This window comes from Mastomys coucha, unplaced genomic scaffold, assembly GCF_008632895.1.
Source record: "Mastomys coucha isolate ucsf_1 unplaced genomic scaffold, UCSF_Mcou_1 pScaffold22, whole genome shotgun sequence".
NCBI lineage: Eukaryota > Metazoa > Chordata > Mammalia > Rodentia > Muridae > Mastomys > Mastomys coucha.
The window spans coordinates 159,841,782-159,858,285 of NW_022196905.1; the positions used below are offsets into that span (position 1 = coordinate 159,841,782).

The window sequence follows — 16,504 nt, forward strand, 5'->3', positions numbered from 1 at the left end:
TTTATTCTTTGATCAACAGAAATTTGTCTAACAGGAGAGCAAAATAAGACTCTGCCTTGTACTTGCCAGAATAAAGGTCTTAGTAGACAGTGAAGCTAAGACTACCACCAGCCCTTTGTAAGAAACTGTGTAGAGTTTGGTGGAGAATGTCCATGATACTTTTATCCATTTGCATGCTGCCAGACAAATATTGTTTGGGGGAAACTGTCAAATGTGTAAAACAAAAATGCATGGTACTGGAACCAAGCTAGAAAAGATACACAGGTTACGTTAATTAGTTAATTACATATTTTAATAAGAAACGTACAAAGCTGCTGTCCTATATTTAAATAACATAGCCATGTGTCTCTGTGTTTTTAGTAAACATAAGAGTGTTACATCGCTATGTAATTATGCTTGGTTTTGCTTAATATGTAGTCAATACTTGCAGAATTTTTCAACAGGAAGGACTGGAAGTCTACTGGAGACACCTCTCTTTCATGTTCAGGATGTTACTCTGGTCATACAAAGACAGACACAGCTTTGCTGAAAAGCCAACATAGTTATCAAGTGGAATTACCTCCCTCCCCTGAATGCCACACTGCTCCAACCCTCTCCCCTTTATCAGGTACTCATATAGAGAAAATGAATGAGGATTCTGTCTGAGGCCACCAAGCTTGCCATACATGTCACATGCAGCCTAATTTCATGTCACTTAAATGGTTTAAAATGACTACACACCAAGTTCTATTTTTAAGTGGTCTTTTCTATGGGCTTTAGAACAATTGTTGCAGAAAATGTTCTATTATAGAAAACCAATTAGCCTTCAGCCATGTCAGTCTGGAAGGATCCCTCTAGACTCATCCAACAGGTCTCCAAAATTGAAAAATCACATAACCTATTAAAGATGCTTTAACAAAGACATCTGCTTAGAGAAAGACACCAAGGAACACATACTGATGCTTCTGTGGTCACATTTGAGGAAGGAAATCAAGAGCTTTGTTATTACCCCTGGAGGCTCTCCTAAGTAAAGGTAGATTTGGGAAAACTTAGGCTTTGGTAAAACAAGAGTTTAAAGTCAGAAAACTTATACTTTTACCAAATAAGTGTTTTACCAATGGAAGCTAAGCTGTCAAAAGGGCAACTCTGTAGAAATCTCCCCTGATCTTAAACAACTCATAGTGAAAGATGTTGTCTTTTGTGATTAATAGACAGGAAGAAGCCATGTTTGTTTGTCCGTGTGCTTCATAGTATGGAGAGGATCCCCACATGTGAGACATCTGCACTGTATTCTCTTACTCATTAGTAAGCTCTACTCTGTCAAGGTAATTGTGAAGCTAAAGCATCTTATGTTTCATTCAGGGGAATACTATGCACTTCAGATTAGAAAGACTGACTGATTTGGATAGAGTTCCAATGCTTTCTCAGCATCTGATGGAAAGAACTTGAGTTAGTTAAAACTTTTGTCAGAATTCTACAATTTCTATGAGATACACAGGAAAGAGTATACAGAAAGCTGTTATATTTATATTCAAAACCTGGTTCTAATGCCAGAGAATGAAATCTGGATCTCAGGGTTTTCAGGCCTAGAGCTGAAAACTGTACTGTATGAGTTCTTGGCTCATCCTTTGAAGTTGAGTCACTTATGTCAAGAAATTACACCTCAGTGAAGTTGGGGAATAAAGACACATGGATGGGACAGTTCCATGAGAAGTACCCTGGCTCTGGGTTTGCTGTATCTAGTAGCTAACAAGGTGAACCCACTGTTGCCACTTTAACTTTGATGCAATACCTGGGAGATCTCATAGTAATATGATTAATGGAAACAGCAAGTAGAAGGTCTTGGGATTGAGGTCATAATGCCTAAGAGACCTGTAAAAATGCTCTCTCTCTCTCTCTCTCTCTCTGTCTCTCTGTCTCTCTGTCTCTCTGTCTCTCTGTCTCTGTCTCTCTCTCTCTCTGTGTGTGTGTGTGTATGTGTCTGTCTGTCTCTGTCTCTCTCTGTCTCTCTCTTTCTTAGATACACACACACCACGCACACACACACACTGGTCCACAGCTTTGCTCTTTGTTATTGAACAGCCTCTTCTGACACAGCCTCATGGTTATTTCTACCTCTGTAGTTGACTCATCTAAGCAGCTTGACAGGTTCTCTTTTCCTCCTCCCCTTTTCCATCTGTGCCCTCAGATCCTAACTCCATCTTCCTTTGCTAAAGCTATTACTCATAGATCAGCTCTCCACAAACATTTTTTTTCTGAGAAGCTGTCAGTAACACACAGATCAGCTTTGTTCTGTGGTCATTTCAGACCACAGTGTAGATTTTTGATCATGGCTCCTGTTCATCATTTTTATTGGTGTACATAGTTTTAGTTGGTTTTACCAATTTTTCTTCTCACTATCTTTTATTTTGCAGGAGTAGAACATGCAACAGTAAACTTGCTGCAAGGAGGTTCATGAACATTGAAAACTGCTAATCTGTCAAAAGTCGAGCACTGTAACTTAATTATAATTAAGGATTTAATTCTCCATGCACCTATGCTTTGTACTTGTTCTAATGAAGTTTGTCTTAGGAAGATGATTGGTTTCACTTAAGACTTGTTCATAGTTGTTATCTGGTTTTATCCAGAGTACACATCTGCTTGTTCCATTGTGGAGTACTGTTTGGTGGTCTCAGAAGTTCAACATTACAGTTCTCTTATGATAATCCCTTCCCTTCTCTGTCTGTGTAGCTGGGAGCCTGTCCATATCCTAGTGCTAAGAACCACCAATCAGAGCCTGGGCCTGTTTTCCTCTTTCTGCTGAGTTTGCAAGAATGAATATTGGGTTAGCTGCCACTTGGAAGAATGGGGGGATGTCATGCTGTTAAGAACAGAAGTTCTAGCTAGGCAGTAGGGGTACACAATTTTAATCCCAGCACGTGGGAGGCAGAGGCAAGAGGATTTCTGAGTTTGAGGCCAGCCTGGTCTACAAAGTGAGTTCCAGGACAGCCAGGGCTACACAGAAAATCCCTGTCTATAAAACACCAAAAAAAAAAAAAAAAAAAAAAAAAAAAAAAAAAAAAAAAAAAAAAAAAAAAAAAAAAAAGAGCAGAAGTTATATTCATAGACAAGAGCCATACTTTGTGTATATCAGAGCAAGTGCAGCTTTTTGGACCTGTGAAGCATCCCAACCCCCTCTGTGAGCCAACTAATTTGATTAACTTGAAGTATTTGGAACTGTGTTTCATCAGATAATAAGCTGTCCTAACAAGGCAAACCAGGATAAGAGAGAGTCACCTAAGTTCCCACCTTTGACATGCTCCAAACCTATCCTAAGTCAGTGACTGGTATATGGAGGACAGATTGTCTTATTTAGATACTTACAAGAAAAAGATTCTATGAAAAACTTCCAGGTTACATTTATTTTGACATGAAGCAGTGAACCTTGAGCTCACAATTTCCTTCGAGGGATGAATTGACTTATGTTTATACTTACATATTTATATTTCCTTATATGGTGATTAAAATGTGGGCAAGGAATTTTTGTAACATAAAACACCACACTCAAGCACTGGTCATCATATATAAAGCAGACATAAGAGGGACACCTAAAGAAAGGCACAAAAAGAGTAATGACAGTATGAGGTGTTTGTTGGACATGTAGCCACTTTAATTCAATCCAATTAACTTTTTACTTGTTGAGACTATTGAGATCTCAAACATCATTTTTACTTGACCATTAACTTCAGAAGCATTAAGTGCTGGGAGATGTTATACCTCTCAAATAAGGGGAAAAACTTTGACAATTGAATATTAATTAAAATGCTTAGCAACGGTGTGGGGACTGTACAAGAAGAAATAATCTTTTTATAATGGCTCACAATTTCCTCAGAATAGGAAAATAACACTCTGTGGGCAATAGTTCAAAAGTAGAGTAGAGGTCCTACTTACGATCAAATAAATCCTTAGTTTATAAAGGACTCAAATGGAAAATGCATTAACCTACAAATCTGCATTTCAACCAGAGCAGAATTAAAGAAGAGGCTGGAAAGCTTGCAAAGGACAACAGGAGCAGACTGCTCTTTGTGGTCTCTGTGCACACCATGCCTCCCCATGCTTGCTATTTTAATTAACCAAGGGTCAATCAATAGTAGCCATTGAATTAACTGTCTTTCCTTTGAGGTGGCTGAGACTTTTGAGGCATTTATTCAATCAGTTGTGAATTAGCCAACGAGGAACAGTTTAGTGGCATGCTAGTGCTTTGGTGGCCACAGTAATGTGTTTGTCTTCTTTAATAATGTCAGCTATCTATTATGGTAGAGAGAAGAAGCAGTGCAGTTTCTTAGCAGGAAATTTGGAATTACTTCTGGGTTATTTAGCAAAGTATGGAAGCAGCACTTAAAAATATGGTGTCTTAGGAAGGTTCAAAAACAGAAAAAGCCTATTTTAGGCTAGTTTGCTTTACTTGGAGAATGACTCGTACATTCTAACTAAATCTGTAATACAGATTTATCTCAAAGGAATCTATGATATCACTTAACTAAGAGAAATGTTTTGCTAATGAGTGAAGATAAGATTGTCATTATTATCAAGACAATAGGTCAAATTGCAATTCTATACAACGTGCAAATAAATTGATTTTTTTCTAATTCTTTCATATCATGAGTTTCAGTTATATTCACCCCTCCCAATTTCATCCTATATCCAACCCCTCTTTTCTACTCATCCAACCTTGCCTCTTTTATTTTGCCCATAAAATCTCATCTGTACTGCTCATAAATTCATGGTATATGGCCTTCTCTTAGTATGGATGGTCTACTAGTGACAATACTCTTAGGAAAAACTGATTCTCCCTCTGCAAACAGCTATCAAATCCCAATACCTTCTTGACTAGGGCATCGAATCCAGTATCTACTTATCTCTTCATGCACAAATAAATTTAATTACCTAGGGCTGAATGGAAATGTTAAAATAACAGCAGAGGTGCAAGTGCATCTGGGTTCATGACTGGAACTAAATGCTCTAGGAGTTGAAAGGAGATCCCATTATCATCAGTGTTCTGCATTCTTCTGTCTCATCTTCTAAGTGTCACATTCAGTACTCACAGGTTTGGCTATGTCAGACACTCACAGTTGGACCAGTCACAGATGAATGAGAAGATAGTTTTGCCTATCAGGAAGACCAACAATAAGGCTCAGAGAATGCTCTCAATATTACAGAATGAAACTGAGCCAGCAATACAAATTAACAAGTGCTCTTAGAATTTTTTAAGGAATAAAAGAAAAACAATGTGTTGTTTGGAATCAATTCTTCCAGTAGCATAAGAGCTAATTATTGGGCAATATTCAATTGCATCGGATAAAGTGGTGAGAACAGAACATACCTCTTCATGCAGATGTCTGCTTCCCTTCACCAAACACAATAGATCTTGTCTTTTTTAAAGCTAGAGGAGTTCTATCTTCAATCAGATTAGGAAAGTGTGTTTCCTCCTCTCTGTTTGGGTTCACTTAATAATCTCTGTTCCTGCGAGCTCTTCTTACTCTGACAAGACTAGGTCACCTAAGTGAAGAGGGTGTTTTAAGAAATGCATAAGGCAAAATAGCAACAGCTGTGAGGCTACGCTGAGAGTTGTTACATTCAGAATCTTTGCAGATGCTCTGAAGAGTAAGCTAAGGACCAGAACAATGATGCATCATTAAGTAGCCAGAACATGTGGGACTATGAAAGGTAGCTTGGTTCCCAGTTGAGCTAAAGCTCGAAACCCCAGAGATTCTGAAGGGATGGTAGGTGCTTTGCCTGTTCCTGGGTACAGGGACCCTGTCACTAGCCACAGCCCTTCATAGATTTATGGCCATCAGTCACATAAGAACAATGCCCCAAGCCCCTCCATATGTAGAGAATGTGACTTGCCATCATGTAAGTTCAAGACAGATTTCCATTTTAATAAGGTACCTGAAGGTCTGGAGGACTTAGCCAATAAGTTTTTCTTCCCAGACATTCCTCCTTGCAAAAGATATTTAACCTTAGGCCCACCCTGAGAAGTGGGTTTTACTAATTAATCTACTTTATGCCATGACAATAAATGCCTTAAAACCATGGACTGTCTCTTTTCATCGGGATTCACTGTGGGCACCATGGAGAAGGCCTTTGCCTTTAGAGCAGCTGACTAGTCTCCCATAGAAGGCCTATCTGCACTCCCAGCCACAGGCGCCACCAAGGCCAAGGCCAAGCTAACTGTTGACAAGCCAAGAACTCCCCCTTCCCATCTTCATGCCCACACTCTATTCTCACCTTTCCTGTGGCTCCCAGCAGGGCCTGGGTGTCCAAGAGCCTGAGAACCTGATGGCCCCAGCCTCGTCAAAGGCCCAGGGACCCCAAAGCTAGCTCAGGCTGACCTGTGCCACAGACTGGGCTTTCTCACCCCTGGAGCAGCATCCTCCAGCTTCCCTACAGTTCTACACCTGCCCTGCCATGGTACAACAGCTTTCTGAGCATATGAGTCCTGTGGCAGAGTGGGTTTGGGCCCCATAACCCTATAACTGGTGCCTAATGGAGGCCATGAACACACAGCCCTGAGATTAAGAGTCTCCTGCTCTACCGAGTGCTTTAGCAGGGCCCTTGATTCAGTTATTGCTAGTGTGAGCCAGGATGAAAATCTTGTGAACCTTGAGGTTTTGGACCTAGACACCCATTCACTTGCATTTGAAATAGAAATGAAGATCTACTTATGTCCAATTCTGGCATTCTGCATTTGAGCTATGAGTCATTTGTTTTTGCAGCTCAGTTGTGCTCACAAATTGGACTTCATTATCCAGTTGGGATATTTTCACTCCAGAAAGCTCTTCATTTTATAAACTATTTCAGAATGACCATTGGTGCAAACATTTTTCAACCTGTCACAGAGACATAGTGTCATTATGGGATGCCAAATTTGCACAATCTATGCTTTCCAGTCTTAAGTAATTTCCTCCCCATCTATGCTAACCCTTGAAACATTTGGCTCTATTTGAAGAGTAATTTAGGATGTTATATATGGGTTGTTGTCACTTGTATCATGTATTAAGGCTACCATTGTTGCTACATCCATCACCATATTCAAGACAGACCCAAGAGCAAAGAATGACTGAGCCCAAAGTGCCCCCAGCATGGAAGTTGACACTCTTGACTCAGCCAGGGTTGCTTATCGATTCTGAGGTACATCTCTGAACTTGCAAGCAGTTCTATGACTTTTCTTACAATTTACTTTTGTCAAGCCCTTCTCTAGTTTTTAGCCATTCTGTGATTTTTTTTTCACACTGACTCTAACATTATGAACAAACATCTCTCACTGGGCAAACCCACTCATCTTAATTATTTAAAGCTGTTGTAAAAAAATAATTAAAATTTGCCAGCACTTACTGCTTTTCAAGTGGGTTGTCAAATAAAAATGATGTTTGAAATCACAATGGTCTGAACAAGTAAAAAGAAAATTGGATTGAATTAAATTAAATTGACTACATGGCTTACAGAAAGTAACTGTGTGATGGTGCTACAAAGGAAAGAAACATGAAACAGATTGAATGATTCCTGATGTTTTACAGAAATGTTTTATAGATGATCATCAAAAGCAAGAAATATCTAATATTCTTACAGATGTGTTGGATATTGTGAAATGGCCAAATTGTCTACATGCATGTAAGTATTGTCCCTGACTTAGATCTCCTATTATGAAGACTTAGAAAGACCTATAAAGATGTCCAGGGATTGCCTTCCATAATGTATGAGAGCAGAGCCATTCGTGCAGCATGGGCAACCTCTTAGTATTCAACATGAAAAAGTAGAGGGCATGGCATTGGCAGGTGGATGGATGTATTATTGGGAATCTGGGGAGGTTAAGAGGGAAATATGAGTAAGGGTATATTTCATTTTATACATGTATGAAATTCTTTAAAAATGAGTTTAAAAAAAAAAACAGAAAAGATTTGCAATGTGTCTGAGGACATAGGGTCATTGTCAAGTGTCAGAAAGCACAATGACCGACATTCAATATCAATCCAATCCTGAGTAATCATGTATTTTATGAACACACCAGGAATTGAGAATTCCATTGAAACTCACAAATAAACACAAATCAGAAATGAAGGAAGTAATTTTATTTATAAAGCAATACACAGATATTTGGCAGTCCTTGGGAGGGAGGTGGTGATTTCTGAAGATAAAAGGGAAAGGCATACTGTAAAACGTGTGTGTGATCATGTTCAAAAGTGATGTCCAGCTAAGCCAGAGGGAAAAGAAAAGAATACTTTGCAGTGATGCAAACCAACAGGATTCTGAGAGGTCTACAGCAGCTGAACTTGATTTAACAAATGGAAACTCAACCTGGGCTCCTCCCTGGCAGGCTCTTATCTAGGATGATGACTCCTCTAGCATTATGGATTCATCTGAGGTTCTCTGGGTCTTTGAACTGAGAGTTTTGTGCATACAGAAGATGGAAGGTCAGCATACCACATTGTTCCTTTGATCTGCAGTAGCAGTCAGTGAATATGTCTCAAAAGGCTAAATTCTAGCCTTTGAATCACAGTATGTGGCAGCGAAATTAGAGCCAGCTTGGCTCCGCACTTATTAAACTAAATTATCATCAAGAGTAAATGGTAAGAAGGAAAAGTAATTCATTGGACCTGAAATTCTATTTATCCCTCCAATAGGTTCGCCCAATGACAGCATTATGGAATCAAACTTGAAAAACTCAGCAAGATGCTGTCTGCTTCTGCAGATCACATGGGGTCACTGCTCTTCAAGAATCGTCATGGCTTCCTGGTAAACTTTCATGTTGTATTTTATCCCCTTTGACTTTGAATTTTACTTAAGCAAAAGCAATTACAGATTAGATCTGTGTTCAGGATGGAGGAAGCTGTGAAGGACTAGTTGCCATGCCCACATGAAGCTGGATCTAGACAGCCCCTCCTCTTCCCTGTTGAAGGCTAGCTGCTGATGGAATTGATGGGAACGTGCATATTTGTTTTTGAGGCTCCTTAAAAATGAGAAAAGAGAATCGTGTGGATACAGCCCTCAAATCATATAGCCCAGTAACAATTGAACAACCAATGAACACAAGCACTTATTGCATTCTTTTAAAATCTTACATGAGCTGAGGTGATGTTCTCAATAATGTCTTATATGAAGAACAGGTTTCTATCCTAAGAAGCATACTCCCTACCCACAAAAACACTTGCAACTCAAAGCTATGTCCTTCATGTCTTGTTTTCTATCTTATTAACTCCATTTCAACAAAGAAACAAATTGAAGATTATATTCTTGGCCTCCTTGAATCAGGCCTAGGTTACACTGCTTCTGATCCTAGTTGCTATGTCTTTGTGTCCTCGATATTAAGACTGCATTTTACTTTTCCAGTAAAACAAATTCTGCAAGACCCTCTATAATACAGGGCGGGATTCAAATAAAGATAAGTGATAAGTACATACACAAGTGGGTTTCAGCCATCCTTTGAACAGTTGAGTAAGAAAAGATTGAGGGGAAATGGGGAGAAAGGATGTAGGTAAATGGACTTCAGAGATGTCAGGAGGGGACAACTGAGGTGCACATCCTAGTGGCACCTGTGAGAAGGAAACCACTATTCCTAATAGAAATGTCCAGCTAACTGTTACCAAGTGATATGCACTGCACATCTTTGTTTAGAATCACAGAATGCAGAGGAGGGTAATGTTATTGATGCTCTAGGGAAACACTTCTGTATTGAAAACCAATTCTTTACTGAAAACATCTGTCTTTAGGAGGGGTTCCTGAGTTTCAGAATGCCAATAATGTGTAAACAAACAGAATTTCCAAAGCCCCAGTGCAGGGCCTAGTTAAGGACACTTGGCAGTCACAATCTCTGGTCAGCCATGTTTAGTAACAAATTCAACTCAAGAATATATGGGCAACCAAATACTCATTCTCCTCCTAAAGAGCTGGATGGCATCTGGCATCCTTTTTTTTCCTTGTTTTTTTGAGACAGAGTTTCTCTGTATATCCCTGGCTGTCCTGGAACTCACTCTGTAGACTAGGTTGGCCTAGAACTCAGAAATCTGCCTGCCTCTGCCTCCCAAGTGCTGGGATTAAAGGTGTGTACCACCACTGCCCAGCATTGGATGGTATCCTTATATCCATCACCAGACAAGAGCTGGGGCTGCTCTGTTGGTTCCTTTTGTGAGTTTGGCTTACTTATTTTCCTTTCAGGCAAAAAGATTTTCTTTTATTTCTAATTCTCCTACCAAAGCCCTAAGCACAGCACTGGATCTGTTCTGTGTGATGAAAGGGTGGCATCCATGTTTAGCCAGGGTCCCAAGAAGTCTGCAAGCCCAGCACTTCAGGGCCTGTGGACAAGGCACAGGTTCTCATACGATCCTCACTGTAGATCTCAGAAAGTGTGCAGACTGTCCTGAGGTATAGCAGGCAAGGATCCATGCTCCAAAGCCTCATTAAAGTTACCACATAGAGCATGAGCAGCCATGAGGACAGATTTATCCATGTGTGTTGGTAACCCCTTATTTACCAGAGCCAGAGCTTTGTTTCCCTGATGGAAATTTCAGTGTCTGCACTAGTCCTATTAGCCTCTGTTTCACCCTCCTGGGTTGTTATTGATGGCCTGCAGGAATTCAAAAATATTAAGTGGAGAATTCCAGAAATATGTAAATTCTTCTGGTTTAAAGAACTTACTACAGTACACTGCTATAGTTACTCTCTTTCATTGCTAGCTATTGATATTTTTTTTTTACTAATTTATAAATTAAACTTTATCCTATATATGGTCCAAAGTTATAGGAATCTACTCTATGAGTCCTAGAGAGCATCCTTGGGTATAGGACATTCTGTTTAGGAAACACAATAAACTCTTATTAATTATCCACTCCTGTCTTGGTTACTCAGATTGGTATAATAATAAATGCCAATAACTCTGTTAGCACTATTACATGTTGCAATAGTAAATGAAATGTAAGGTTGACCATTGAAAGGCCAACAAGCTTGCAGACATGGAAATGTTCCTGAAGTAAACAAATGTGAGAAGTTCTGAGAAAGCAGAAATGGTAAGCCAAGAGACACTAGATAGGGGTCAGCCACAATGACCTTCCCATATAGGGACATACTATACAGTGTGAGACAGGGAATATAGCCAGAGGACTCTTATTACCACAGACCCTTAGCATTAAAATATACCTGGTGTCCACCAAAGACTCCCTTAGCCTGTAAGTCACCTACTTAACTATGCATGCCTTAATACTATGGCTCACATGCATTGACTTTTAGTAAATGAATGATACTAACATGCATACTAAGTATGTACAGGGGCAGAAATCTGGCAGGATGAGTATTGTCCCTCCTTTATATGCTCAAAATTGAGAGTGAATGCTACCTATTGGAAAGAGGCATGGATTAGTCTCTTGAGGCAGAACAGAGAGAAAGAGGAGGTTGGATAAGTATGGTGGGGGAGCAACCACTAATCTGAGAGTGATTTTGTTCACAAAGACACTGAAGTCTTCTAGGCTATTGTCATTATATACCAAGCACATAGGCACATTGCTTCCAAACATTCAAGTCAAGTCAAAGGGCTTATCTCTTCCTAAAGGGTTCAGGACCACTGAGAAAAAGTAGTGACTCTTGTGGGGTGGGTATAGGATATATTCTGTAAGTACCATACATAAATTTGTGTTAAGTAGAAGAGACTAAAGTTATTTAATATGTATTCAAATTTTTTCAAGACAGAAACCCATTTTCAGGGCCCTAGTTTTCTTCCTATCCAATAAATACTGGGGACTACTCAGGAATGACAGAGATTAGGTATCTGCCAGATCAGATACCTCATAGTCAAGTCAGAGTCATCTGTACTGTCAGGGGAGGTTTGCTTCTGCTCCATAAACAACCAACCAACCACCACCACCACCTCCAACAACAACACATACACACACACACACACACACACACAGAGAGAGAGAGAGAGAGAGAGAGAGAGAGAGAGAGAGAGAGAGAGAGAGAGAGAGAGAGGAAAAACCATGGAAAGTAAACTTTGCCCCTATCCTTTCAGGCCGGAAGGTATGAGCTCTGCCTAAGATGTTGGCTTTTCATTTCATTCAGAAAATGATGCTGCTGATAAGGTATATGATGATCTTCTGGCCATTACAGAAAAGTAGAATTCGAATCTTCTGTGCTGCATGCTGCATACTGTGCTGAGTGTGCCAAGTACTGTATTCAATGTATCAAAGATGATGTTTGGCTCTGAGGAGCTCAACATACCAGTTAGAAGAGACAGACACACAGACAAGCTTATTAGACAATGAGTGCATGAGGAAAAGGGGCTCCTGAAGTCTATAGTATTTATACCAAGTACCAAAGAAAGAGGGGGGGAAGCTATGATCAGTGGGACAAAAATGGTGTGTCAGGGGATGTAGTTCTGAGATCCTCAGAAATAGGATAAGCAGGTTATGTTCAAGTCACTGGAAGTCACTATATAGTGTTTGCATATAATCTACATAGGTCTTCATGGCTGGATGACCTACAGTATCAGTACAGAGGAAGTGCTGAGCAAATGGTTGTGGTGCTAATGTAATGGCACCAATAGAAATTCACCTTGTACATGGTGTAGATGCAGCCATTTACTTTATCTTATCCCAATCGTTGATAGATGTTGATAGACTTACTCCAGACATGTAGAGCCCAAGGCATGGAGATCAGCCTGCAGTTGGTTCTGTCTGTCTTTGTTCCCTTGTTCTTTCCCTTTACTGTCAAAGGGAAAGAGTCAAAGACTCTTTCCTGTCTTGAGTCAAAGACTATGACAACACTTAGAATCTTTAAAGCCTTTTTGCTACCTCTAAGTTTACATACACACACACCATTAGCACTACCTGAAACTGCCTATCTCAATTCCAGATTCTTATCCTCTAAGAATCAAGCATAGTTGTTCCATTTTATGTCACCATCTGAATTATTTAAACGTAGTTACTTTACTTGTCAAGTAGACAATGAATACATTCTTGTCTAATTTCAACACCAAGCATTCTGGAAGGTATCAGATGGTTGTGTTTAGGAAGCAAGAAGTATAAAGAACTTGGGAGTCTTTGGTTTTTCAACTGAATCTCTAAAGAAGTGTAACATCATCAATAACAATGGGTTAACAGTAATTTGAGAATAATGCAATTCATAAACAAACTCTTTAGTAATGCCAGTAGTGACATTTAGTGTGTCCCTTGCTCTCACAATCCTGAGAGTAATTGTAGTCCATGCTCAGTCAGTTCCCGCTCCTTGCTTGCTCCACCATTGGGTCCCTATCCCTTCTCCTCTCCTTTTTTACCACACAGAATTGTTGACCATGGTCTCTCATATTAAAGTGATGTCCTATTGGCAAAATGACATCTCAAAGTTCATTGGGTTCTATGTTGAGTAACTAAACACAAAGTCTTGTTGAGGATACGAAAGGATGAACAACAAGTAGATTACAGGACTGGTTTATTTTTAAGTGACTAATATTTATGTTACCTGGGCCTACACAATTTTAATTTAGTGGTTACCACCAATGAGGCAAGCTGTCTTGATATTCTATTACTGAGCATTCACGGGTTATACCAATGTTTCACTAAGTGCCTCAGATCTCCTGTGGTTATAAGATGGGTCAGGTACAGGCCTGGTGAATATTCATGCTTCATGATTTCCTTCTTCACAGAAAAGATTTTAGGAGGAACAAGCCCTCCATCCTATCATCCCAATGACAGATATCCAAAACCCTCAACTGTTATATGGTTCCATGTGGCCTCTGTTCTTTCTACACCAGATATATCTTTGTTTACAGTATCCATACATTTCTAATTTAGATATCCATTTAAACAAAATAGTTGAGAACTTCACATGAGTCCAATTTTGCTTGAAATAGCCTTACATTAAAAATATAAATCTCTTATCCAGGGTAGGGTTCCCTTTCTCTGAGGAGGAGAGGGAATATTCATGGAGGTATTTGTAAAGTTGGGACTGGGAGGAGATGGGGCCATAGGGTCCAAAATTGGGAATAAAGAGGATAGATAGATGATGATAGATAGGCAAAGAGACAGATGGATAGATAGATGAGAGATAAATAGATAAACAGATAGGCAGATGGTAGATAGATGATAGATATAGATGATACATAGTAGATAAATAGATAGATAATAGACATAGATGATACATAGTAGATAAATAGATAGATAATAGACATAGATGATAGAGAGATAGATGATATATGATAGATTGTTAGATGATAGATAGATAGATAGATAGATAGATAGATAGATAGATAGATAGATAGAAATAGAAATCTGTATTGTCTAAAATCCTCCTTTCACTTGTGTAAAGGAAACTTTCCCTTAATAATTCTGGTTGTTTTAGTAAGTGGGAAGACAAAGACAATTGCATTCCACAAGAGAGAATTGACCTGTCTTAAGCAGACTGTTATGGAAGGAAATGCTATAGAGAACTGACCTATCTTAAGCAGACTCTTATGGAAGGAAATGCTATAGAGAACTGACCTGTCTTAAACAGACTGTTATGAAAGGAAATGCTATATGTAGGGAAAGGAGCGTATTCACTATCAGAAGAAATAATGTTTTCTCTAGTCTCCCTAGAGATGAGATAGCAGTGCACCTCACCCCAGACACACACAGCTACCTTAAACTGGATAGCCTCAAGTCTACTACACTAAATAGCTTAGAATCAACCTAGAACACAACTATTCTTCCCCAATTCTCTTCTAGATATATAGGCAATATGAACAGTTGTCAGAACATATTGTTCAAAGAGAAAGGTTTCTATGTGTTTGCTATGGAGACGTTTATGTCCATGAACAGTTGGTTGAGTGCCCACATGCAGAATCTAGCCATCCAGACTGCCAAGTATTACAACCGAAAATCAGTAGCTGTGGAGATTCTGCCTAATTTACTCTGACAGAGATGTTGATTTGTTTGAAAGAGACATTCTAAAAGACCTGCTGACTTCTTTCCTTAATTACATTTTGGCAAGCCAGAACAACAAAAGCAAGTGAGCAGTGGAAGCTTGCAGGTACTCTGCGCGGTGTTTTCCAGATGACAGTAAACAATTCCATTTCAAAGCACAGCACTGTGAGGTTCCCCAGTGGGAAATAAGAGCTGCTGTGCACCTCTGTCCTTTGTCAGTCCCTCAACACCCAAGGGCCGAATTGTCCAGCAGTCCAGGTACCAGGAACATTCAACCAGTGAATGTATAATAATGTACTGTGTATGAACTGAGAAAGCTATACAATAGACATGGATGGCTTCGTAGGGAAAATTTAAACTATTTGATCACTGTGTTTGTCTAATAATAATATGTGGAAATATCTGTTGTGTAGCACTCATTACATAAATTAATAACATAAAGAAAATTCAATAAAGCATTCATAACAATAAAATTATGTTTTCTTTTCATTCTTTTAATTTGGTTACTAGAAAATTAAATGTGTGGCTCGTTTTGGTGGTTCTTACAACCTAGATGGCAGCAGTTGAATGATGGTTTTTAATAAAATGATAGATTTCAAGTTAAAATATATGAATTTTAAGAAATGGAAAGTTTAAAGAATGTTACTAATAGGTATTTCTGGTGTCTTAAAACCAAATGACTTTTAGCTTGTTAGCTTTCACTTCATATAGATGAGGACTTTGTGGTTCACACATTCTACTAAGGTTGTTAGCAAGGATGAAATATGAGCTGGACAGACAGATGAACTAGTAGGAAAATGCGCCACAGATAATGAAAATGGCAAACTTCTAGCCTTTTCTTCATTCTCCTGATCTAAGACAAAGTTCCAGTAAGATTTGTTTCCCAGGAGCAGGGTCTCCCATGCCACTTCCTGGGCCTGGTCTAGGTTGGTTGAAGCCACCAGAATCATTAAAAGACCCTTGCCCTCAAGGGGATTTGGATTTTGGTTCCTTCTCTGATCTGCAGGGAGATTTTCTAAAATGTCTGATAACTCTCTAGCCACTCCGCTGCATACCTTTCCAGTGAGTATGTGTGCGTGTGTGTGTGTGTGTGTGTGTGTGTGTGTGTGTTTATTTCATCACTTCTAGTAAAATGTGTTATCTGATGTTGTTGGTTGTGTCTGAGATTTTTCCTACCCATAATACTTTAATTAATGGAAAAACTAATCTGACTAAGACTCCAAGATGGTAACTCTTTTGTGTCTCCTGGTCCCTTGTGGCTGAGACAGAAGGTCCACTTCTGCCTGGGGTCCATTGTAAGTGAATCTCTGAGCTAGAGGGCTTCCTGTTTGAGTAGCTCTGGGGCTGCAGCAAGAAATGCTTATTCTCAGATGGATGAGTGAAAGTGCAAACTCATCCAGCTGCCTCAGAAGCACTGAGGTGAGGTGCATGAGACATGACTGGGGTCTGTAGTGGCCTCCCTCCCCTGAGCGGGGAAGAGAGATACAGTCCACAAGCAGAGACAAAACAAGCTGTTAAGAACTGTGGAGTAGTCAGAATGGCTAGGATAAAAAACTCAGGTGACAGCAGATGCTGGAGAGGCTGTGGGGAAAGAGGAA

At 39.5% G+C, this 16,504-nt stretch overlaps 1 protein-coding gene and 1 pseudogene across 4 annotated transcripts in view; one reads left to right on the forward strand and one right to left on the reverse strand.

The window, feature by feature from the left end:
- Window positions 1-16,504, reverse strand: part of Csmd1 (CUB and Sushi multiple domains 1) — a 1,620,113-nt gene that overhangs the window by 642,508 nt on the left and 961,101 nt on the right. The gene's annotated exons all lie outside the window — the stretch shown is intronic.
- LOC116070715 overlaps window positions 1-16,504 on the forward strand; it is a 31,040-nt pseudogene that overhangs the window by 212 nt on the left and 14,324 nt on the right.